We start from the raw sequence: 27,767 nt of genomic DNA, 5'->3' as shown, positions 1-27,767 counted from the left end.
ATGTACTCATATAAGCACATGTACAGATTTTTCCCTAACTTTGTGTTTTGATAGTATTAATAACTCATTTATAATCATTAAAGGTGCAGCAGGTGATTGTCTTCAGAAACATTTGTTGTTGTGCTGGATGAAAGTCTCTATCTATTATTAATGATTAAAGTAAATGATCAAAATGTGTTTATTTGTATTTTTATATTTTGGGTGAGGCATAAAACTAAAAAATGTTCATCCAATTAAATAGAGTCGGGCCAACATCTCACTTAATTCCAATAAGCAGAAACTGTCTGCCAGCAAGTGCAGATTTGAACAACTGCGCAGCTGTTTGTATGCAGCTCCGCCGACCGCCGCACATTCACGAGAGCACGTGCACGATCAGTAAAAACCTGCTGAATCTAAACTTTTCAAAAACCTGAATCAATATTGGAGTTAGCTTTGCATGCTGGAGAAAGGATGACACAATGGCTGAAGGATTTCTCGTAGACAGGTATTGTTCTGTTTTAAAACTGTTTTAGCTTCACGCAAAGCTGATGTAACGTTAGATGTTGTTGTTATAAATAGGTTATATCTACACAGAAGTGTTGTTCAGCCACTAAAATCTTCTGATGAAAGATTGATAAGACAATTTTCAGTTTCATAAGGGACCTTTTACAGCATCAATAATGTAGATTTTAATTAGTTTAACAACAAAACACAGTAAATACTGCTATTCTGCCTTGTCTCTGTCTATATTGCTTACCATGCAGCTCTAAATATTCACTCTGAAGTCGCATGTCAGTTTGGCTTGCACGCCGCCAGACAAGCAGTAGTCGCTTTTAACACATGAGAGGGTTCTTTTGCAGTGCTCATGTTTAAGGAGGGGGAGAACCGACGCAGTTTTAAAATATTTATTAATAACAGGAAAAAACTGAAAGCAAAAGTAAAACAACATGTCTTGCCCGGTCCTCTCTCGGCTTCCTCTGCCACCGTTCCTCCTCTTATAGTCCAGAGCTTTTTCTATGGGATTCGAGGCCGGTGCGCACCACAGGTGCATCCACTTACACGGCAGCCTCATTCTGTTCCCACTGCTCTTGGCCACGCCCCCTCGCCACAATCACCTACTGCACCTTTAATTTATCTTTGCCATGATGACAGAAAATAATATTTTACTAGATATTTTACAAGATACTACAGTGCTCCCACACATAGACTTTACTTGGGCGGACTGCCTAGGCATGTTAACGGCAAGTATATTTGGTGACACTTTTTTCATTAGGGACCAAGTACCGAAACGGTGTGTAGGCCCTATTGGAATTGCTCCGTTTCTTACTATTATTATTCCGCTTCTTCAATAGAATAAATCGTGATTTTGAGGGTCTAAACATGCCCGAATACTCATAAAACTTTGCACATGCCCCAGAAGTGGTGTAAAGTTACATTTGTTGTAGGGTTCGGAAGTAGGCGTGGCAAAATGACTCGACAGCGCCACCTATGCATTTTTGACGGACTGGCCCTTGAGCTATGAGTTATGCTATGAGTTTTTTAGGGGGAAAAAATAAACAGGGGTGCTGATAATTAAGGGGGGCTAATAATTCTGACTTCAACTGTATATATAAACTTAAACCATAAAACTAAAATCTTATTTGTCTACAGGTTAAATGAGAAAGAAAACGGCAAAACAATTCTATAGAAAAACAGCTGAAAAGGACGTTAGGAAAATGTTTATATGATTATTTTCAATAGGAGACTATAAGAATCTACATTCCTTTATAATGGATAATTATATCTACATAATTCAATATTTATTTTCTATATACTTCAATATTATATAGATCAATATTAGTAATAATACACTTATCTGTAAAAGTTTTCAGCGCTATTTCTAAGTAAAAAATGTTTTTCAGGGCAGAATTTTTGGTTCATGAAGTGTGTTTTAGTTGTGATATTTTCTGTATGTGTGAATGCGTGCATGCATGTGTGTGTGTGGTAGGTGTGGGTGTTCAGTCTGTGCAGTGTAATGTAGAGCATTCTCACACTGACCAGCAGGACCACAGTGTCTGGCATCACTAAACCTCTTTCATGCCAGATAGTAAAGCATTTAGACAGTTCACTACATGTATCATAAATCAGATGTGAAAAAACACATACAGCCAATAGATGTTATTAACTACAAAATTTGTTCATGTTTTCTATACTGTTATGACCCATTTTGTCTTGATGCTGAATTATATATATCAACTTTTGGTGGTGAGGGGTGAAGAAACACCTTTTCCACACAGGGTTATGTGTTTTTGTTTTACTATTTTTTTATATCTAAAACTGCATGAGAATTTGCTTGTTTTATCTTTGATAAATATTTAAATCAGTTGTATGATCTGAAACATTCAGGTGTGACAAACATGGACAAAATAAGAATCACTTTTTTCACACCACTCTATATATTGTATATTTATTTTTTATTAAAACTGTATTTTATTTTATTATATAGAAATTTTAGAGAATAGAAGTTTTAGAAGTTTTCTTCAACACATTTCTAAACATAATAGTTTAATAACTCATCTCTAATAACTGATTTATTTTATCTTTGCCATGATGGCAGTAAATAATATTTGACTAGATATTTTTCAAGACACTTCTATACAGCTTAAAGTGACATTAAAGGCTTAACTAGGTTAATTAGGCTAACTAGGCAGGTTAGGGTAAATAGGCAAGTATGATGGTTTGTTCTGTAGACTATCGAAAAAAATATATATAGCTTTAAGGGGCTAATAATATTGACCTTAAAATGGTGTTTAAAAAATTAAAAACTGCTTTTATTCTAGCCAAAATAAAACAAATAAGACTTTCTCCAGAAGAAAAAATATTATCAGACATACTGTGAAAATTTCCTTGCTCTGTTAAACATCATTCTTTTAAAAAAAGAATTCAAAGGGAGCTAATTATATTTTATTTGTATTTTATGCTCTATGGTTCATGTGTTATTTTTTAAACTAAAAATAAATAAACGTGGGCGACACGGTGGCTCAGTGGGAAGCGTTGTCGCCTTCCAGCAAGAAGGTCGCTGGTTAGAGCCTCGGCTGGGCCAGTTTGCGTTTCTGTGTGGAGTTTGCATGCTCTCCCCCCGTGTTGGCGTGGGTTTCCTCCGGGTGTTCCGGTTTCCCCCACGAATCCAAAAACATGCGCTATAGGTGATTTGGATTAACTACATTGGCCATAGTGTTTGAGTGTGAATGAGTCTGCATGGGTGTTTCCCAGTACTGGGTTGCAGCTGGAAGGGCATCCGCTGCGTAAAACATATGGTGGATAAGTTGGTAGTTCATTTCGCTATGAATATCTTGATGAATAAAGGGACTAAGCCGAAGAAAAATGAATGAATGAATGAATGAATGAATGAATGAATGAATGAATGAATGAATGAATGAATGAATGAATGAATGAATGAATGAATGAATAAATGCAGTAATATCATTGTAATTCACATGGTTATTCACAACATTGACAAAATGTACAGATGCTGATCAGATCTGGTTTTAGCTGATAAATATTAAGTTATGACTAATTTTATTTTATTTTATTTTTAATAACTCGTTATATTCAAATAATACACTGTAAAAAATACTGGGTTCCACACGATTCATTTATGTTGTTCCAATACAACTCGATTAAGTTAACATAACAAATTTAAGTGCATTGAACAACATAAAACAACTAAGTTTGCCCAAAAAATCTCCAGAATTGTGTTGTTTCAGCTCGTTTTGAATAAGTAGTTTGTACAAAAAGCAAAAATCATTTCTTGAGTGAATGTGAAAAACAGTATATGAATGTAGTTAGTGTTTTTATTATAAAAAAGTTTGAATTATAATTATTTTAAAAGTATTATTATTAAGTAAAAGTAAAATTAAGACCACATGTTTTATCTTAGGAGCTAAAGTAAGAGCTTTTTTTAAAGGCCACATACGCTACCTGACAAAAGTCTTGTCGACTATTCAAGTTTTTGGAACAACAAATAATAACTTGACTTCTAGTTGATCATTTGATATCAGAAGTGGCTTATATGAAAAGCAAAGGCCTCTAGATTACGCTTATTTTACCAAAATAAAACATGATCATTCCTTGATTAATAAAGATTTAATTTGGACATGTAAGGTCTGACTTTGCTTAGACAAAAGTCTTGTCACTGAACAGAAGTAATGTCCAGTATAGAATATAAAGTCGTGCTGCAGTGGAGAAAGAATGAATATTGTGTCTGACTCCATCATGAGCTTGGAGGACTGCATCCATACATCTCAGCAATGACTCAAATCACTGATTAATTAAGTCATCTGGAATGACGAAGAAAGCATTCTTGCAGGACTCCCAGAGTTCATCAGGATTCTTTGGATTCATCTTCAATGCTTCTTCTTTCATCTTAACCCAGACATGCTCAATAATGTTCATGTCTGGTCACTGGGCTGGCCAATCCTGGATCATCTTCTTTGCTTTCACTTGACAAGTTAATTATTGCTCTTGGAATTAGTATCGACGACAAAACTTTTATCAGGTAGTGTTTTTTTAAATATAAAATGAAGCAGGAATGCTATTGAGAATTAGTAAAAACTAATATTACAGTATTATTTGCAAACGCGTGTGTGTGTGTGTGTGTTACAGCTATTGTGTGTTTTACTCGTGCTTCTCATGATCTGCATTTCAAGCTCACTCTACAGGTCATTAGAACAGCTTCCATATTCCAGGAATGACGCGTCCGTCTGCGTGCTGTTATTAGCACAGAATTATGCCTCTGTTGTATATGATAATGTACTCTGATATGCCACTCAGCTTTGTCCCGGTTCTGATCCCGATCCATAATTGTCACATGCATTGCCCCGCCATGCAGGTCGACTGGCGCTAAGGAGCGTTAATTGAATTGAGGAGACCAAACACCTGCTATTCCATTTGGTCTGCATGTTAATTAAGGGACGTAATTAAGTTGTCTGAAGCATCCGTTGGCCTAATTACAAATCTGAGTAATCCCTCTGGTTTGAATGACTACACACACACACACACACACACACACACACACATTAATAAATGAATGTGCACCGACACAGAGAGATATAAATAATATAAATATGTGAAGGGCACAAAAGGTGTCTTTTTCTTAGCAATACACTGGTATGTTGGGAATGATATCATCATTCTTTTTGCCATTAATTTTCATCATTATTAACACATTAAAACATTGCAGGTTGTTTTTTTATTTTAACAATCTAAGAGCATGGTCCAAAATGTATGGCGAAGGTGCACTTATGCCATGTCTGAATTCACTTTTGCTGTTTTAAGGATAGAAAACGGGTGGCATGCCTGGCGCATAGTGTAAAAGTGTTGTCCTTATTCTCTTAATGAGTTACGGGTGTGCTTTGGGCGTAACGTGTTAAACCAATCTAAGACTCATCCCACTTTCCCTTTAATCCTGTCACCAGTACGACCACACCTAGGCTGAGTGATCAGCCTAGGCTGGTCCTTTAAGCATACGATCACACCGGTGTGATTAGAAAATTTAGAGCGCACGTCATCAGCTGCTAAAATTAAAACCCGACAGCGCTCGCTGACATGTATCCGTGCTTTCAAACAAATAACATTTATTTTAGGTTTCAGACATTTAAATACACATAACAAACATATTATTTAAGGTTTATAATAAACACGTCTATGGAGACTGCAATAATAATTATTTTTCAATATTACTGGATGATGTGCTTTGTTCAGTAAGGGTGCTTTCACACCAGCACTTTTGGTCCGCACCCGGGTTCGTTTGACGTCATAGTACGGTACGTTAAGCTGGTGTGAACATATCTTCTGAACTCGGGTGCGCACCTGTGAACTGTATATGAGTTTGCCTGAAACAGATGGTCTGGGGTACGGTTCATGCAAACTCTGCTGCGGTTCACTTCTGATGTGAATGCAATCGTATCAAATAACGGAAGTGAACCGGCAACTGTACTATCTGTACCACCAACGCAATCTCCCGGCAATTCGTAACTTTTTGATTTAGTGGCTAATTCGTACGATCTAATTCGCTCAATTTAGTACGATTCGCTCATCACTCAGTGACGGTTGGGGTTAGTGATGGGGTTGGATGCCACACCTCCTTTTTAAAATTGTACATTTTCGTATGACTGAGCTCGTTCAAATTCGCACGAATTAGCCACTAAACTGACAAAACGTTAAATACTTACCTCCTGTTTTTCTCGTGAGATCAGGCTGGTATTATTGTTTTCATAACGTTCGTTTGTGTGTGTGTGTGTGTATGTGTGTGTGTGTGTGTGTGTGTGTGTGTTTGTGTGTGCGTGCGTGCGTGCGTGCGTGCGTGTGTGTGTCACGTTTCGTATTTTGGTGACAAGTGGGACTGAGCCAGGGCAAAAACAGTGATACACAGTGATGCCTGCTTGTCTCCTACAAAAACAGCTTCTGCAGACACTGTGATTTTTATAATATTTTTGCGGTAAATGGAAGCAAGTCGCTTTCTGTATGTCCAAAATTAAAAGATTCAGTAAAGGCAAATCGACCGGGATGTGCGGAAGTCTTTCCATTTTGGTGCTTTGCTTTCGTGACCGTCACCTAGCAACAGCCATATAATGGAAGTGAACCGCCAACTGTACAACAAACTATCGTTTTCATAACGTTCATTCGTGTGTGTGTCTATGTGTGTGTGTGTGTTACGTATTGTACTTTGGTGACAAGCAGGACTGAGCCAGGGCAAACAAAGTGATCATTCCTGCTTGTCTCCTCCAAAAGCAGCTTCTGCAGACACTGTGTGATGTTCTGAATGTTTATAATAATTCTGCGGCAGATGAACTCGAATAGTTTTCTCTATGCTCAAAACCAAAAGATTGAGTAAGAGCAGAATGACTGTGATGTGAGGACATCTTTCCATTTTGTTTTTTACTTTTGTGACCGTCAGCTAGCAACAACCGTAAACAAAACAGTAGCTCGATGATGTAAGCATAGCGGGGTTCAGAAAGAAAAAAGACAGTGTGAACACAAACCAACCAAGAAGGTGGCAAAGGGAGACAATCGAACTTGGGTATGGTCCAGGTAATTGAACCAAGTGTGAAGCGCCCTAAGATACACACTGTTTATGTCACTAGAGTATTTTCTGTACTCCTCTCCCAGATAAACAGGAAGCACCTTCATGTATTTCGAAGGAAAATTATAAATGAACATGACGTAAATCCAGCAGCTCGGATCTCTCCCGAACTTGTTGCTAGAAAGGATACAGCTGCAATTGAAAGTTAACGAGAATTATTTATTTTATTTATTAAATCACACTGTAACTGTATTTTATTAGCGTCTAATCTCAACCCTAAACCCAACCCTCATGATAAAGTAAAAATATTATTTGTTATACAGTGTCACAATAATGATGCTGTATTGATCTGAAAAGCTACTCATCGATGAATTTGCTCTGCAGTGTTTGGACTCTTAGTAATGATTTCAAACCACACTGAACTGAGCTAAACTGAACTGAACTGAACTTAAACACTAAAAACTGAACTACCCTGATCCAGTTACTATGACCATTTATGTGAAGCTGCTTTGACACAATCTCCATTGTAAAAGCGCTATACAAATAAAGCTGAATTGAATTGAATATTGATGCGAGTATCCTCAGCTGTATCCCATCTAGTCGTCACTGGGCTGCAGAAGATGGTAAAGTCTAGATAGGATACAGATGAGAATACTCACATACTTGATCTGCCTTATTTAATAAGCAATAGAGAATTTGGATTTTAAAAAAATGGTTTTAGTGGGGCGGTGCCTCACAGCAAAAAGGTTGCTGGTTCAAGCCTCGCCTAGGTCTGTTAGCATTTCTGTGTGGAGTTTGTATGTTCTCTCTGTGTTGGCGTGGTGCTCCGGTTTCCCCCACAAGTCCAAAGACATGCACTATAGGTGAATTGGGAAAGCTAAATTGTATGTGTGTAAATGAGTGTATGGGTGCTTTCCAGTGCAGCTGAAAGGGCATCCGCTGTGTAAAACACATCCTGGATAAGTTGGCGGTTCATTCCGCTGTGGTGACCCAAGATTAATAAAGGGACTAAGCCGAAAAGAAATGAATGAAAAATGGTTTGTGTAATTCGGTATGTTGTGTATATTTTTAAAAGTCTGCATATATTTTGCAGGTACTTGAGTGCAGCTGGAAGGGCATCTGCTGTGTAAAACATACGCTGGATACGCTGGCAACCCCTGATGAATAAAGGAACTAAGCCAAAGGAAAATTAATGAAAACCATTATTATTATATCATAATATTATTGAGAAAAAAAGTCGATAGCAGCTGTTTATTCATTCTTATTAGCAGCAGCTTGAACATTCTGCATAATAACTCATTTTGTGATCCCAGGATAAAAATTAGTTTGAAGCAACGTGACTTACATTTTTTGGTTCGGTTGAGTACTATCTGCCTTCATTACTGAGAGACGATGGTGACAGTCAGTGTAAGATGTGAGAGAAGTGTCTGGTGATAATGAGTGATCGGAATAGAAAGTGTAGAGGAGATCATAATCATAGACAGAAATGGAGAGTGAATAAGGATCAGTTGTATGGCAGATGGAAAGACTGTGCCAGACAGACATGATATTGAGGGAGAAGATGTTGGCGTAGTCAAATTCTGGTCTGAACAGTGACGCGTTCTCACCATTGTCTGAAAACACAATCTGTCCTTACAGCAGCCACACTCATAAACACATATGTGGGTTATTGGTATTATTCGCCTCTTCAAAAATGCACACACTTTGCTCACATACTGGAAACGAGGATGGCTAGATGGATGGATGGAGAGAGAGAGAAAGAAAATGGATGGATGGGTTGAGAGGGTGGAGGAAATGAATGAATGAATGAATGAATGAATTATTGAATGAATGAATGAATGAATGGAGAGGGTGGATGAATTGATAGATGGATGGATGATGTGAGATGATGAATGGATGGATAGATGAATGAATTAATAAATAAATGAAAGGATGGATGGATGGATGGATGGATGGAATGGATAAAAAAAGTAAGTGAATGGATGGATGAATGGAGAGGATGGATAAATGGATGGATGGAGAGGGTGGATGAATGAATGGATGGGTGAAGAAGGTGGATAGATAGAGAGGATGAATTAATGAATGGATGGATGGATGGATGGATGGATGGATAGAGAGGGTGGATGAATGAATGGATGGATGGAGACGGATGGATGGAGAGGATATATAAATTGATGGATGGATGGATTGATGGATGGATGAGAGGGTGGATGAAATAATGAATGGATGGATGGATGAATGGATGGTGAAGGTGAATGAATGAATGAATGGATAGATGGACGGATGGAGAGGATAAAAGAAAATGGAATAAAGAGGCTGGATAAATAAAATAATGGATGGATGGATGGATGGATGGATGGAGAGTGGATTAATGGATTAATGAATGAATAAATTAAATAATTAATTAAAGGATGGATTGCTTGAATGGATGATGTAAGACAATGAATAAATGGATGAATAAATTAATGAATGAATGAAAAGATGCATGGATGGATAATGTGAGAGGATAATGGATGGATGGAGATAATGAATGAATATTTGAATGAATGAATGGATGAATGAATGAATGAATAAATGAATGAATGAATGAATGAATGAATGAATGAATTAATGAATTGAGAGGATGGATGAACGTAAGGATGGATGGAGAGGGTGGATAAATGAATGAATGTATGTATGGATGGATAGATGAATGGATAGATGAATTAATAAAACATACATGGCCGTATTTATTATTTATAATTTTAAGTATTCTTTTCTTGTTTTTTTCCTATTTATAACTTTTTTTAAAAAGTTTAAATGGTATTTTTTTACAATAAACTTAACTAATCTGTGTTTTAATTACAACTAGTAAAAAATAGTTTTTGCATTTTTACATTTCTTTATTTACAGAACACACAAATAAAAGAGACTTTTTTAACAGCATATTCTAACAACTCTGATTTTAACAACTTATAAACATCGTTTTACAGTTTTTTTTAATCAAACATTCTCCAACAACCCTTTGTTTTATTAACAATTTTGAAAAATAAATAAATCTTTTTGTACTGTGCAATCTCCTAAAACCAGCGCCCACAACCGCACTTGAAAGCTGTGGTGTGTGATTATCATAATCAGCGTCGGGGTCGTAACCATCTGAATTATGAGAGGCAGCTGATGTGCAGAGGACACACACACACTCATAAATCCCCACGATTACAATAACAGCAGCCAGAGACTCAGTAATTATCCTGATCAACTGTCCCATTAAGGCTAATTCCACCCGCGTGGGCCAGACTCTCTGCGCCTCCTCCAGTCCTCCGCAAAGGTGCTGTTCGTGAGCGTGATGGAGTGTGTGTGTGTTGCTCTTAACAAAGGCCACTCGCCGTCATTGATGATGTGATGATAAAAGGCTTACCTGACTGCAGGCTTATGTGGAAATAATTGTCTATTTAATTTCAATCACCAACACAGCTGTGTCAAAAACCACTAACACACACACACACACACACACACACACATACACACACAAAAGAACATCGTGATGCATGTGATTTTGAAAGAATGGGTGTGAAGACCTCGATATGCACAACATTAGGTTACCAATTTCAGTTTAAGAGGAAAAGATAAGCTGCTCATATCATTGTAGGGATATATTAGAGCAGTGTTTCCCAACCCTGTTCCTGGAGGCACACCAACAGTACATAGTTTGTATTTCTACCTTGTTTGAGCCATTAACTTCAGGTTGTGGAGTCTCTTCTAGTGTTCCGATGAGTTGATTCAGGTGTGTTTGATTTAGAAAAACTGGAAAATGTTTATTGTTGGTGTGTCTTTAGGAACAGGGTTGGGAAACACTGGTTCAGAGCAGTGTTTCCCAATCCTGTTCCTGGAGGCACACCAACAGTACATATTTTGTATGTCTCCTATATCTGAGCCATTAACTTCAGGTTTTGGAGTCTCCTCTAGTGTTCTGATGAGTTGATTCAGGTGTGTTTGAATTAGGAAAAGGTTGAAAATGTGTACTGTTAGTGTGTCTTTAGGAACAGTGTTGGGAAACACTGGTTTAGAGTAATGTTTTCCAACCTTGTTCCTGGAGGCACACCTAGAACACACATTTTCCACCTCGCCCTAATCCAACACACCTGAATCAGGAACAGGGTTGGGAAACACTGGTTTAGAGCAGTGTTTCCCAATCCTGTTCCTCGAGGCACACCAACAGTACATATTTTGTATGTCTCCCTTAACTGAGCCATTAACTTCAGGTTTTGGAGTCTCTTCTAGTGTTCTGATGAGTTGATTCAGGTGTGTTTGCTTTAAAAATAAGGTTGAAAATGTGTACTGTTGGTGTGTCTTTAGGAACAGTGTTGGGAAACACTGGTTTAGAGCAATGTTTCCCAACCTTGTTCCTGAAAGAACACCAACAATACACATTTTCAACCTCTCCCTAATCCAACACACCTGAATCAGGAACAGGGGTAGGGAAACACTGATTTAAAGCAGTGTTTCCCAGCCCTGTTTCTGGCGGCACACGAACAGTACACATTTTGTGTGTCTTCCTTATCTGAGCCATAAACTTCAGGTTTTGGAGTCTCTTCTAGTGTTCTGATGAGTTGATTCAGGTGTGTTTGCTTTTAAAAAAAAAGTTGAAAATGTGTACTGTTGGTGTGTCTTTTGGAACAGTGTTGGGAAACTGGTTTAAAGCAGTGTTTCCCAACCTTTTTTCCTGGAGGCACACCAACAGTACACGTTTTCAACCTGTCCCTAATCCAACACACCTGAATCAGGAAAAGGATAGAAAAACACTGATTTAGAGCAGTGCTTCCCAACCCTGTTCCTGGAGGCACACCAACAGTACATAGTTTGTATGTATCCCTTGTTTGAGACATTAATTTCAGGTTTTGGAGTCTCTTCTAATGTTCTGATGAGTTGATTCAGGTGTGTTTGATCTAGAAAAAGTTGAAAATGTGTACTGTCGGTGTGTCTTTAGGAACAGGGTTGGGAAAACCTGGTTTAGAGCAGTGTTTCCCAACCTTGTTCCTGGAGGCACACCAACAGTACACATTTTCAACCTCTCACTAATCAAACACACCTGAATCAGGAACAGGGTAGGGAAACACTGATTTAGAGCAGTGATTCCCAACCCTGTTCCTGGAGGCACACCAACAATGCATATTTTGTATGTCTTATCTGAGCCATTGACTTCAGGTTTTGGAGTCTCCTATAGTGTTCTGATGAGGTGATTCAGGTGTGTTTGAATTAGGAAAAGGTTGAAAATGTGTACTGTTGGTGTGTCTTTAGGAACAGTGTTGGGAAACACTGGTTTAGAGCAATGTTTTCCAACCTTGTTCCTGGAGGCACACCAACAGTACACGTTTTCAACCTCTCCCTAATCATACACCTGAATCAGGAACAGGGGATGGAAACACTGGTTTAGAGCAGTATTTCCCAATCCTGTTCCTGGAGGCACACCAACAGTACATATTTTCTATGTGTCCCTTATCAAAGCCGTTAACTTCAAGTTTTGGAGTCTCCTCTAGTGTTCTGATGAGTTGATTCTGGTGTGTTTGAATAGGAAGAGGTTAAAAATGTGTACTGTCGGTGTGTCTTTAGGAACAGAGTTGGGAAACACTGCCTTAGAGTTTTCATTTTGATATCACTACAATGTGATGTGGGTAAATGGTGTGTTTCAATCCGGCTACTTTCCTGTGGTGAAGCACTGCAGTGTTATTTTCTGATATACCTTTTTTATAATTCAGGACATTTTCAATTGCGTTCACATTTATTGTATTGATGCCAAAGGTTTCTCACTGTAAGCAATGGGCTTCCCTTTACATGGAAAAATTATGCCAAAAGGGTGCCCAATGCTATTAAAAATGTGTTGTGCATGTGCCTCAAAAAATGAATGGACATAACACTTCTACGCACACACACATTCTCAGTCCATCTTTTACGTCTGTAAATACACCTTGCCCTGACTCGCATGCGTCCCTCCTAATTAGATGACAGACTGCTGTCTTTACGGCATTTAGATAACACCGGGAATTAGCATATCATTAGAGTGACACAAGAAATTTGCATTTGATTTGCATAACTCTAATACAGCCCCCAGGCGTGTGCACTCAACACAGAAGAGCGCAATGTAAAGGCATGTGTGTGTGCGTGATGCGGCCTGCCCTTTCCCGAGAGCCCCGGGTCCTTCGGGTCAAGTCATCTTTATCCCAGAAATATCTCCATCGGTGTCACATCTCCTCTTCCTCACATCTGCCTCCTTCATTCACGTTTCTTTTTCATCCGTCTGTGTGTACAGTGGAGACTCTGGGATGATTTCCATAGCAGTCTCTCTCTCTTCTCTCGTTTTTCGCTTTTCTTATTTCATCAAAGCAGACTCCCGTTTCGGGGGAAAAGCTCAAGTGCTCCTCGTGTCTGACTTCACTGCATTTCTGAGGTTTTCAAGCAGAGGCTGTTTAGTATTCTTTTGCTGTCTGTGTTTTTTCGCTCTTCGCTCTATCGTCTGTATATAACATCAGTTGTATCACGGCAAAATTGTAGGCTCTTTCATTTTCAGGGATGACTCGATGCTATTATTTCATGTCTGATGCAGATTCTGAAACCTTTCGTTTATGCTTTTAGCAGATGCTTTTATGTAGAGCGACTTAAAAACGGCGAACAAAAGGAAGTCAACACGGAGGCAACAATCATTAGCTGTTTCCATCCACCTATTTTTATGCACATTTTGGAATATCGCATATAAAAACTGCCAAATGGAAAATGAAAATGCCAAAATGTGCCTAATTTTTTACATTTTTTGTGCATAAAAAATCTTTTGAGTTCAGCGGCTTGTTCAAAATCATTTCAAAATTCTTGAGATTCTTTGGGGGGCAACAGAATTGTTTTATGTTCAATCCACTTAGTGAAGTTTCATAAACTAATTTCAAGAGGAGCACGTGATAGGATTGACTACAGCTGATCCTTATCACTAATCACTAACTAGCCAATCGGATCATTCTGAATTTAATATAAATATCCAGCATAAACTTTATTCCTCGTCTTTATTTTGGAAAACCCCCATCCTTCCCTTCTCCCTCCTCCTCAATTGTAAGTTCGGGTAACACGGTGGCTCAGTTGGGCACTGTTGCCCCACAGCAAGGGGGTCGTTGGTTCAAACACTAGCTGAGCCAGTCGATACTCTCTATGCGGAGTTTGCATGTTCTCTCCGTGTTTGCATGGGTTTTCCCTAGTGATGGTGAAATGAAGCTTTCTGAACCAGTGAAGCGCTCGACTCAATTGTATCGGAAAAAGGTTCGTTACTCGAAGCTTTCTAAACCAGAGCTCGATGAGGACCTCTTCTGGTGAAAGTGTGGGAAAGCACTGTGTTGCCTTAATGTCAAATGTTCACAACTGACCAACTTATTCATGTAGTAATACAACAACAGCAATATAAACAAATTACTCAATTACTGTAGTTTTTACACAAGATATATTACATTACACAACTGATGATTGTAGTAAAATCCAAGGTATTCAAAAGTTTATCATAATACATTTAATCCCGCTCCAAGCAGGGATCGATCCAGCGATTCCTGATTGGGAGGCGAGTGCTCTAGGAGGACGCTATGTGAACGATGTTTCTGGGTCGCATTCACCAGATGGTCTCTGTTAAACCCAATACTACGATATGCGTTGAATTTCTTTAAAGATAGTCATAAAAAAATATGCTAATATACTTTAGTATTGTTCAAAACCTTTTTACTAAAAAATACTATTGTAGTTTAGTTTAATTACTGGTGTGTGGGACTGGTGCAGTGCTTTGAAACAAATGTATGTAATAGACGCCAATTCTCTCGCTATACACTTTACTATGAGGGTGTTTAAACCTTTGAATCAAAATTCGAAGCAGTCACGTGGGTAAAGGCGAAAATGAAGCTTCAGACGTCACTGATCACGTGATGATGGCAAAACGAATCAAGCTCCGGTACACTGCTTCACTGCGAGATGTATCGTTTTTTTGATACATGCTTCGAAGCCTCGGCGCACAACGTCACATCACTAGTTTTCCCCAGGTACTTCAGTTCCATATTTTTTGAGTGTGGGAGGAAACCGAATGTTAAATTCTGGCAACCACAGCTGCTTTTTTAGTCCTTTTATAGATTTAAAAAAAAAAATTGATAGTGCAGGCGATTTTTAATGCATAGTGGCTTTGCATTGACTTTAGGGTGGAAAGAGCGTTTTTTTTTTTTTTTTGCATCGTAGGGTGTGAAAATGAGCCATTGAGGCGTGAGAGGTTGCTGATGGTTATTGGGGTTGAATCATCCTATTTATATACTTACTGAAGATGCTGCATCTCTGGGGAAACTGAGAGAATCTCTTAGATTAGTCTTGTCCTCTATAATGCACTTACAGATGTACAAAGCAGATTGCTCTTTCTCTTGCTTTCTCCCTGATGAATCAGTGAATCATGAGGCTGTTTGGTCTCTAAACCATTTTTGAGATCTGAAAGGACTCTGAAAGGATTTTTGTTCAACAGCAGGGATGTTGCACAAAATATTGTTCGATTTATTTATCGAACATTCATTCAATCATTTTCCTTCGCTTTGGTCCCTTTATAAGCAGGGGTCGCCACAGCGGAATGAACCACCAACTTATCCAGCATATGTTTTACACAGCGCATATCCTTCCAGCTGCAACCCAGTACTGGGAAACATCCATACATACTCATTCACACTCATACACTACGGACAATTTAGCATATTCAATTCACCTATAGCCCATGTGTTTGGACTGATGGGGAAACCGGAGCACCCGGAGGACACCATGGTGAATATGGGGAGAACATGCAAACTCTGTAGGGCGACAGTGCTAACCACTAAGCCATTGTGCCACCCCTATATTATCCAATAGCAAAAAAAACTCCACGATATCAAATGACTTTGCAAAAGACAGGCTTGAGTGAGAATAGACTTACTACCGGAGCTTAAAACTATGTTTTATATAATTGAATGTATTAGTGTAATTTAAAACAAACTGTAGACTTTTAAATGCGCATTACATTTCAAAATGAAAATATGCAAGCTTTGCTAGATTGATGATGTTAATAACTGTGGGAACGAGTCATTGGGCAGACATGAAATTTCAAGCAGTGGCATCAGTGTCCTGTGGTGACATTAAAATTCATGTTACACTCTTTAGAAATGAAACAGAAAAACATTATCTTATAAAGTATTATTTTACATGCAGCTTTAATGGCTTCGCATTAGAATAGTGACTACATGTAATATTTGTAGTTTTGTCAAATTGCAGGGTCATTTTAAAACAGTGTTTCTCAACCACATTCCTGGAGGACCACCAGCTCTGCACGTTTTTTATGTCACCCTAACCAAACACACCTGATTCAGATCATCAGCTCATTAGCAGAGACTGAAAGACCTGTAATGGGTGTGACAGATAAAGCAGACATCCAAAACATGTAGTGCTGGTGGTCCTTCAGGAACGTGGTTGAGAAACACTGATTTAAAAAGAATTATTAACAGACAAATGTGATTAACATGTTGAAAAGAATAAATAATATATTCATTTTCCCATATGTGTCAGTTATTATTGTTATATATACAGATAAAGGCAGAATTATCATCCCTCGTGTTCGTGTTATATATTTTTTTCCCCAATTTCTGTTCAGTGGAGAGAGGATTTTTTAAATACATTTTAAACATATATAGACCTTAAGATATACTGACCAAAATATACCTTAAAATGTTTTTTAAAAAATGTAAAATTGATTTTATTCTAGCCGAAATAAAACAAATAAGACTTTCTTCAAAATAAAAATAAATAAATTACAAGAAATACTGTGAAAATTTCCTTAATCACTTGAGAAATATTTGCTAGGTGTATGAATATTGCAGAGGAGGGCTAATATTTTTGCCGTAAACTGTAAACTACCTGATAAAAGTCTTGTCAAATATCCAAGTTTTAGGAACAACGAGTAATAACTTGACTTCTAGTTGATCATTTGGTGTGAGAAGTGGCTTATATGAAAAGCAAAGGCCTCTAGATTACGCTTATTTTACCACAATAAAATATGATCATGTCTTGATTTTTAATGATTTCATTAGGACAGTAAGGTCTGACTTTGCTTAGACAAAAGTCTTGTAACTTAACAGAAATAATGTCCAGTATAGAATGTAAAGTCATGCTGCAGTGGAGAAAGAATGAATAATGTGTCTGACTCCATCATAATCTTGGAGGACTGCAACCATACATCTCTGCAATGACCCAAATCACTGATTAATAAAGTCATCTGGAATGGCAAAGAAAGCGTTCTTGCAGGACTCCCAGATTTCATCAGGATTCCCTGGATTTATCTTCAATGCCTCCTCCTTCAACTTACTGGTGACTGGGCTGGCCAATCCTGGAGCACCTTCTTTGCTTTCAGGAGCTTTGATGTGGAGGCTGAAGTATGAGAAGGAGCGCTATCCTGCTGAAGAATTTGCCCTCTCCTGTGGTTTGTAATGTAATGGGCAGCACAAATGTCTTGATACCTCAGGCTGTTGATGTTGCCATCCACTCTGCAGATCTCTCACACGCCCCCATACTGAATGAAACCCCAAACAATGACTTTTCCTTCACCGAACTTGACTGATTTCTATGAGAATCTTGGGTTCATGTGGGTTCCAGTAGGTCTTCTGCAGTATTTGTGATGATTGTGATGCAGCTCAACAGATGATTCATCAGAAAAATCCACCTTCTGACACTTTCCCAAATAATAAACTAACTCAAGTTATTATTTGTTGCTCTTACAACTGGGATAGATGACAAGCTTGTCAGTTAGTGTATATACAAAAATTTTGTATGCATAAAAAGCATATTATATGCATGTTGCAAGGATGCAAACCTGTACTTTTAAATATATACAAGAATAAGTGATTTTTAGATGATGAAATACTTCTTGTTGGCAATTGATTAAAACCTTAGTGGTTCAAAGAATAGCATAAATATTGTTAAATGCCAATTACTTAGTGTTTTACACTGTGATTTATAAATAGTCTTTTAATATGTCATTAAGTGTTCCTTGTAGTTAAATCATGGTAAACATGTTTAACAGGTGCACATTTTTTGCTCATGTACAGAATAAAAACATAAATATGCTGTATTGCACTAATTGTTCGTTTCTTGAAACCCTCCTTTTTGTCTTCGAAGCGAAAAAGCCATTTACTCTTAAAAGTCTTCAGGAACATACACTGGGGGAAAAAAATCATTGGATTTACAATTTTTTAAAGGTAAGTGGTTATGAACAATTTATATGGGCTGAATTTAAACAAGTAAATTAAATATAGTAATGTTCAATTTAATTTGATTAAAATTGTATCAAAAATAAATTGTTTGCAACCACTTACCTTGTTAGTAAGTTAGTAAATCAATGTTAGTAAATCAATGGACTATATATATATATATATACACACCATTAAATTGTTATTTTTTATACGCTCATTAAAAAACTATTATTAAAAGCTATTTATAATCTTGACTCTTAAAAAACTTAAGTAACTTGTATTCACCCATATATTCTGTATATAAACTCTTCCAGACATGTATGCTCATGTCAGCCTGCGCATTATATTTGATGTTCCCTGTAATACACCCTGCATCTTACGCGCTGTCGTTTCAAATCAAACCAATCTGTCTTCATTTACCTCTCAACATTGGTCTTTTCGTGCGCGCGGACGTCTTTTGAGATGCATTCTGTCTCTCAAATGAAACCGCAGTGACGTAGAGTCCCCCGTTGTTTTGATGATGCCTGACCAGTCCGTTGCATGATCCGGCATTCACTGCCGTGCGGTGTGACTGTGCGCGCGACTATATTAACCGGAGCAGAGCGCTGGACATTCCTCCGCTGCCCCGACAGACTGTGATGTGCTCGCGCTCGGGACAGGGGCACCGGCACGCGCCTCGGCGATCCGGCTTCTTGGCACGAAGGATTTAGGAACATAAGACTACTTAGTGCTTGGTTTTATTTGTTGGAGGAGCAGCAGAAGCTCAGTGCCTTCTCGAAACATTAGGGTAAGTGTGCGCGCATTTACGCTTTTCGCCATAAATCGTGTGGCACGATATAGTGTGTGCTTAATACGAGATCAGTCATAGGCTATGTCATATTTTAGACTGTGTTATTATTCCCTGCAACATACTTTGACCTTTCAGTGTGTTTAAATCAAATTCGCACATACTTAAACGACATTATAGAGACTTTATTCAGTAAGCTTTAAATGCGCGTGTGCACGAGTTCCATGGGGTGCATATATTGGGCTGTTTTAAAAAGTATAATCTCCAAGTTGTGGTGTGGATTAGCCCGATTTGCAAATGTTTGCTTATATACTCACTCATATACTCTGCGTGCCATGCTGTTTATTCGTCTTGGAGCTGTTTGTTCACTTAAGAAGCAATATTGAAGGCATTGTACTAGAATTAATGCTCGTGTCTCTACATGATTGTACGCAGAAAATAGCTCATGATAAGCTGTCTTTGTTGATTAAATAACCTATTTATCTCAGGTGGCTCGTGACGTCGCGCAGTGCACGCTTTATTGCGCATCTGTTCGCGCGCTGGCTGTGGGGAATCTCGCTGTTTTTGTTTGTTTATCAGTCCTGTTCTTCCAGAATGACCCATAGTTTTTGGAAAATGTGTGACAGACGAAAGTGATTAGCACGTAGGGTTGCTTTGACAGATATGTGTGCTCGGTTGTCATTTTTAAACGATGTTAAAACTGCGGTTCTCCTTTTACCTCAGGTCTCTGACCTAAACGGTAAACAGGGTCATTTTTAAATATTAATCATGACAGCGGAATGAATTGTTTAAAGCGAAGTGTCATTTCAATCTTAAAGTCCATTAATCAGATCCAATTAGAGATGAAACGCTTCACATTTTTTGGAAACAGGTGCCAGAGAGAAACAAGCAGCGGTCACGGACTCACGGCTCGCTCCCAACGCACTGTCACGCGCGCGCGCAAATCGGCGACTGCACGAAACGTTAATTAAATGTTATTTGAGTGTTATTTAAAGAGAAAGTTCACTTGTTGTCCAATAGCTCACTTTCAGGTCATCCCAGAAAGGTTACTTTTTCATTCATTCATTCATTCATTCATTCATTCATTCATTCATTTTCTTGTCGGCTTAGTCCCTTTATTAATCCTGGGTCGCCACAGCGGAATGAACCGCCAACTTATCCAGCAAGATTTTAGGCAGGGGATGCCCTTCCAGCCGCAACCCATCTCTGGGAAAGGTTACTTTTTATTCAGTATAATTTATTAGCTACTGACATATCATCACAGTCTGGAGAACACGGTCACATGAAAGCTGATGCAGATTGTTTACAACAGGAGTGTCAAACTCTGTTCCTGGACAGCACCAGGAGGACACCGAGTTTAGTTCCAACCCTGCAACAACACACTTATCTTTGTTTCAAACAAGACTGAATGATTCAGTTAGCTTGATCAAGTGTGTGTAATTAGGGTTAAAGCTGTGCAGAGCTGTCAATCCAGGAACTGATTTTACACCTGTTGTTACAACACAAGTTTTTACATCAGTTAAAATGCATGCATCTAGAGCTGAGAGATTAATTCAATTAAATTGCAAACGTGATTGAGCAAGGTTTTGCAACACTTTGATTGACATTCTCCCTTCTTCCCCGAGCATAAGATTGTTATAGTTTTTTTAATCTTCCACTATGCTGACACATAGGTATTTTTAGCTCCGCCCTCTTTTAAAAAGAGCACAATCTCATTTGAATTTAAAGCGACAGACACCAAAACAGCATGATTAGGATCAAAGCCTAAAGGGGCATGTTTCAAAGAGTTATAAAGCATTACTAGTGTTTTATTTTAAGCTAAACTTTAGATACACACACTATGGACAACAGAAACTTATTTTACATCTTGTAAAAATTTAGGTCACTTATAAAACTTGCCGAGTCCGTAATTGACTAATTGAGAAAACTGAATGCGCTTCTGACAGGTCATCTTGAGCAAAGTGTACATGCATGTGTATACTTCATGCATGTGTTTCAGTTTACACACCATTACCGTCCTCCGGCTACAAAATGTTTCCAGCATGCTTTATATTGTCGATAATTAATAATGACGCTTCACCTAACCGTCTACAAGATTTCCATGAAGACTGGATATTCACTGTGTTCAGGCCCACAACACTTCCAAAACCATCAGGCAGCTGCGCTCGTGTCCTCCAGGGATAATTTAAGGATTTTTAACATCTGTTTTCATTCAGCTGCAAAGCCATCACAAGAGCAGAGCATTTCATAGCTGTCAAATGCCGTTTATGGTTTCACGTCACAACCCAGTGCATTACGGAGAAAGAGAGTTCAGTCTGACAGCAGAAAATGAGCGTCTGCCATCATACAGTGGTCAGTAATGGTTTTCGAGTAGGTTTAGCTGAAGTCATGACTTGTGTTGAGACTTCAAGAGGACATTTCCTTCATAGTTAAATCATTTAGTTTATTAAAATACTGACGGCACACTTTCGGAAATGAAAGGCTGTCATGGATGTGGTACTTTTTAGGATGAAAATGTATATAGACCATTTTGAGGCATCTAAATAATTATAACGGTCATAACGTATTTCCTGATTTACATGTTTAATTTGCAAAGCTTCTGAGAATCCAAAAATTACATACATTGATAAAATAAAATGTTATGGCAGCAGTTTAACATTAAATTATTATTAAATTGCCTTATTATAGTTATGAAATAGTTGTGAAACAGGAAATGTTCATGCGCCAATGACATTCCCACATTGAAATGGTCTATAGTTAAATGTATTATATAATTATTATAGCCATGCCTTGAATGTGTAATTATTGGAAAAATATTTCCTTGTGCTGTTTAATGCTGTTTGATGGGGATAATATTTTGACCACATTTAAATATAATAGTTTTAATGACTAAATTCTGTGATGACAGTAGATAATTGTTTACTAGAAATGTTGCAGGATGTTAGTATTCAGCTTAAGGTGCGAATACTTTTATATAAGTCATTGGACAACTAGTGGTTTGTTCTAACAAATAAACATCTAAAGGTTTCAAATAATATTGAGTTTAATTTCTTTAACAGTTTTTTTTTCTGCTAAACTAAAAGAAATACGACTTTTTCAAGCAGTAAAACAAAAATTATAGGAGATACTGTGAAAATGTCCTTGCTTGCTAAATATAGTTTGGGAAATATTTTAAAAATAAATTAATTCACAGGAGTGCTCATTTTGCCTTCGGCTGTACATTTAGGGTACAATAGGGATCCTTTAGTTACCAATAAATAACTTTAAGATACCAATATGGATCTTTTATGAACTGTTGATGAATATCTTTAAGATACCAATATTTATCCTTTAGGTACTAATATATAACTTTAAAGTTCCAATATGGATCCTTTAGGTACTAATATATCTTTAAGATACCAATTTGAAACCTTTAGGTCAGGGGTGTCCAAACTCGGTCCTGGAGGGCCGTTGTCCTGCTGAGTTTAGCTCCAACTTGCCTCAACACACCGGCTAGGAAGTTTCTAGTATACAGTATCTAGTCAGAGCTTGATTAGCTGGTTCAGGTGTGTTTGATTAAGCTTGGAACTAAACTCTCCAGGACACCGGCCCTCCAGGACCGAGTTTGGACACTCATGCTTTAGGTATTTGTATGTAAGTTCAAGATACCAATATGGAACCTTTAGGTACCAATATAAAACTTCAAGATACCAATATGGATCCTTTAGGTCAGTGGTCACCAAACTTGTTCCTGGAGGGCCGGTGTCCTGCAGATTTTACCTCCAACCCTAATCAAACACACCTGAACAACCTAATCAAGGTCTTACTAGGTATACTTGAAGCATTCAGGCAGGTGTGTTGAGGCAAGTTGGAGCTAAACCCTGCAGGGACACCGACCCTCCAGGACAGAGATTGGTGACCCCTGCTTTAGGTACTAATATATAACTTCAAGATACCAATATGGATCCTTTAGGTACTAATATATAACTTTAAGAAACCAATATGGATCCTTTAGATCAGGGTTGTCAAACTCAATTCCTGGAGGGCCGAAGCCCTGCACAGTTTAGCTCCAACTCTGCTCCAACACACTCACCTGTAGGTTTCAAACATGCCTGAAGGACTGAATTAGTTTGATCAGATGTATTTAATTAGGGTTGGAACTAAACTGTGCAGAGCTGCGGCCCTTTAGGAACTGAGTTTGACACCTGTGCTTTAGATACTAATGTATAACTTTAAGATTCCAATATGGATCATTTAGGTACTAATATGTACCCTTTAAGTGTACATTTTGAACCCTCTGTACCATTTCTGTGACAAATTTTGTACCCTTATTTCTAATGTTTGATTCAACACATCAGTAAACAGACAAACATTTACAATCAAGGTCAGGTTCAAGCAGACCACCTTTTTGTGCTCAAATGTTTTTTCTTTTGCTTCAAAAATGTGACCCTTGAGCACCAAAACCAGTCATAAGTGTCAATTGTTGGAAACTGTGATCTATCCTTATATAAAAGGTGAATAATAAGCTTTCCTTGTATGTATATAAGATAAGACAATGTTTGACAGATTAAAATATTTGAAAATATGGAATCTGGGGTTTCTAATAGATCACCACTACAGAGAAAATCACCGTTTGCAAATTAATTTAAAAGTTAAGTTTTGTTATTTTTACGGTAGGAAACTTACAAAATCTCCTCATGGAGCAGGATCTTTACTTAATATTGTAATTATGGTTGGCATAAAAGATGAATTTATATTTTTACTCATGATGTATTTTTGCCTGTTCCACAAATATACATGTGCAGCATGAGGTTTTGTGGTTCAGGGTCACAAATATGAGATGCAGTGCAGAATGGGAAAAATGTCCCGACACGTTTTTTTAAAAGCAGGGCATTTTTATAGTGCTGTGGCATATGTGAAACGCTGCAAAAATGTTAAAATCTGAGGCAAATGCATTAGTCAAAGACTTCAACCTAGCAAAACAGTGCAGTGGAATACAGAAAACAAACCATGTTCTGTAGGAGAAAGTGCAGTGCATCTGCTCGACTAAAACCGCAGACTCCCCTTTGGGCTAAAAGAACTCTGAACTGTCTACAGAACTCAAGCTGACTCTTCATGCAGTGCATAACATGATGGTTTATATAGAGTCCTGACAAAATGTAATACTATAAGACCACTTAAGCAATATGTATTTTTCTGATTGTCTACAGAACAAACCAGCGTTATACAATGACTTGCCGAATTACTCTAACTTGCCTAATTAACCTAGTTAAGCCTTTAAATGCCACTTTAAGCTGAATACTAGTATCTACAAAAATATCTAGTCAAATAGTATGTACTGTCATCATGGCAAAGATCAAATAAATCAGTTATTAGAAATGAGGTATTAAAACTATTGTGTTTAGAAATGTGTCAACAAAAATCGTCTCCGTTAAGCAGAAATTAAGGACAAATATATACAGGAGGGCTAATATTTCTGACTTCAGCTGTATTTTGAAAGATGTTAAACTTGTATGTGTTCAAGTAGAAATCCATATCGTTTCGAAGGCTTGCAATGAACTGTCACCCACACGCTCTTCTGATTGGCTGTGGGTTTGTGATTGATCTGCTGTGAGCAGATAGATTGTTTGTTGTTGGAATTAGGGCATTGTTTAGAGTGACAGACCCAGAAGCAAACTGGTATTGATCACTGACCACTGAGCTGTCTGTTTTAAAGGTCCTGTGAAGTAGGGTTGTGCGAAAGACGATGACATCGTCCATCGCCGATGACTGATGAACTTCACTGAGCCGGCATCACGATCCATTGCCCCGCCCCACATTTATATTGATATATAATTTATTATTTGCATGTCATCTTAAAAGCAATAACAGTCTTCATGAGCTGTGTTAAATTTAACATATAGCTGCCGCTTGCACGGCTGACAGAACCTCTCGCGCATAAAATGTGTAGATTCAGTGGCAAACGCTGTCACCTGCAAACCCCGTCCCGCAGACTTTACAGTGAATGGCTTTTGTCATTTTAATAGTGGACTTGGAAAAGTGTAAATAAGTGATTAACATGTGGCATTATTAGTAACTTTAGGTGGTTTCTAAAACAAAATCTCAGTGTTATTTTCATTCTCCTCATCCTCAGCGCTTTACATTTACGCGGTTGTAGCTCCTGTCATCTGAAGGCAGAAAGCATTGACTTAGTGAATGACAGCTGATATTAACCAATCATTCGCGTTCAGTTCTAGAGCAGTGGGCCAATAACTAGAGCACAAAGGCGGGGCAAGCATTGCAGGCTTTTTTACTTCTGCAAGTTCACATAACAACTGTTTTAATTTGTCCCTGAGCGATGCGTTTAGCGTTTTTAGGTGCAAAGATGCATTCGGCATAAATGTCTCCTAAATAACACGCACACTGTGAGGATTTTGTACTCTCGTCTCCTCCACCAGCTGTGGGAAAAGCCATTAGAACGACACAGATCACTGTGCCTATTCACGCCAGAGTCCCGCGGAAAAAAGTGATTGGCAGGTGGTCATTTATTTGTAACTTTATTTATTTATGGTTTGGTCATGGGTAAAGCAAAGACTGTGTAGGTCAGGTAGTGAAAATGGTAGGCTACAATTAATTAATTTGTTAATTAATTAACAATTGGTTTATATCTACTAAATGTGAATTTTGTCACTATTTTGCACCAGTGGGCCATTATTATAGAAATATTATATAATTATATAAATTTATTATTATATCATTATTTAATATTATATAATTATATAAATTTATTATATCATTATTTAATATTATATAATTATATAAAATTATTATTATATCATTATTTAATATTATATAATTATATAAATGTATTATATCATCGTTTAATATTATATAATTATATAAAATTATTATTATATCATTATTTAATATTATATAATTATATAAATTTATTATATCATTATTTAATATTATATAATTATATAAAATTATTATTATATCATTATTTAATATTATATAATTATATAAATTTATTATATCATTATTTAATATTATATAATTATATAAAATTATTATTATATCATTATTTAATATTAAATAATTATATAAATTTATTTTAAATTATATAAATGTCACTTGGCCATTATTGTGTATATATATATATATATACACACACACACACACACATATATTGATTTTGATACCATTTTCTATATTTTGTGATCTTACTATTATTATTATTTTTTATTTAATGCACCACAGCCAATATGGACTAACTAATATAAACAAATTTTTAATAGCACATATTTTCATATTAGCCTACTTGTTAGTGGTAGATAGTTAATACATTAACATTTATAGTCTATCAAAAAAAAATTTCAGGTTTATTTTGCATATAACATGTTTTAATCGATGCACATATGGCGTTTAGCATGCTTTACCATATCGCTCAATGTGTGTGCGTCGACCTGCTCGCTGAAGCATCTTGACTTCTGAATACTTTTTCAGTTTTCATTATTGAATCCTGAATTTTCAACAGTGCATTACTCTACTGCTAAGCACAACAGTGAACAGTAACAGTTTGATACGTCTTGTGTATTAGTTTTTGACGTTTTACCCTTGTCAGTTAAAATGTCCAATAACCGAGGAGATCACATATGAAAATTTGACATTTAAAGAGGAAAAAAGACAACACGTCAATCGACAGCACTTTACACTGCTTTCTTATTTAATTAATCGAGTCAGTGATATTGAAATGAGTTCAGTTATTAACCTCTCGGTATTGTTAATACAGCTCAGGGACATGCAGCAGCGCGTGTCAAGAGAAGAGAGCGTGTGAGAGAGCAAAGCGAAAGCAAGATTATGTGTGGATGTGTATGGAAATATTGATATTTTTGACACAAACTGCAGCAAAGTGCTTTGCACTGGTGTTTGAATTTTGTATGTTTCACTTTACACGAACTTCACTGCTGAAACTGCCTGTGATTTGTCAATTTCTGTGCGTCGTTTACAGATAGTGAACTTTCCTTAAGAAAAATGCTTTAATGTTTAAGCGGGCCCAGTTGCATCTCCTGATTACCCTGCTCAGTGCTTCTGAACTGTTTGCATTCTTTAGGACTTTCTATTGTATCAATTATGACTGCATGAAATTATATAAAACGGTGCTTTTGGTAATGCGCACTGAGATACTTGATGCACGCTGAAATCTGCGCTCCATGGCGAATTAGGTTCTCTTTCATCTAATGCAGCTTGATTGGTTTAAAATTATTAAAACGGAATACTTTAATCAAGATTGTAAATGAGCCTGGCTTGCCAAAAGACGTTTTTAAAGCTCACGGTCGCATCATATGCTGCTTTCTCAGTTATGAAACACATCACAAAAAATGCGATTGTTGTTATCTGATGTGAGACCATGGGTGGGCCAAGCTTCTGATAGGGTGGGTATAAATGTCCCTAAAACTAACAGACTGACATTTTTTATTTTAATTTCATGGGACCTTTAAATTTTAAACATGCATATCTATTTCATCATCAACCTTTCAGCTCTAATGCTTGCCGTAGTCTTGACGAATGTGATATTTCTCTCATTTTCAATTCTGGCAGCTGTGAATCACACTTTGCGGCTATACATTTGCTTGTAGTTGTAGCTCTTTTGAGTGTTAAATGTTAAAAAATCTCACACATTTCACACAAGGTGCACAGGTAGTTCTCGATTGAGGCTGAAAGATATTCATGT

General features: G+C 37.3%; 1 protein-coding gene across 6 annotated transcripts in view; it reads left to right on the top strand.

Moving 5' to 3' along the window:
• sphkap (SPHK1 interactor, AKAP domain containing) overlaps nucleotides 1–27,767 on the top strand; it is a 202,478-nt gene that overhangs the window by 100,934 nt on the left and 73,777 nt on the right. For 2 of the 6 annotated variants that reach the window (XM_068214700.1, XM_009293857.4), the window contains exon 1: nucleotides 18,839–19,075. The exons of the other annotated variants lie outside the window; for them this stretch is intronic. The gene's annotated coding sequence lies outside the window, so the exon portion shown is untranslated. Of the gene's footprint in view, nucleotides 1–18,838; nucleotides 19,076–27,767 lie in introns of those variants that run through there. 6 annotated transcript variants of the gene reach the window in all.

Source organism: Danio rerio, chromosome 18, assembly GCF_049306965.1.
Source record: "Danio rerio strain Tuebingen ecotype United States chromosome 18, GRCz12tu, whole genome shotgun sequence".
Classification (NCBI taxonomy): Eukaryota; Metazoa; Chordata; class Actinopteri; order Cypriniformes; family Danionidae; genus Danio; species Danio rerio.
Note: the sequence above shows the minus strand (reverse complement) of the source record. Positions and strands in the feature narration are given on the sequence as shown.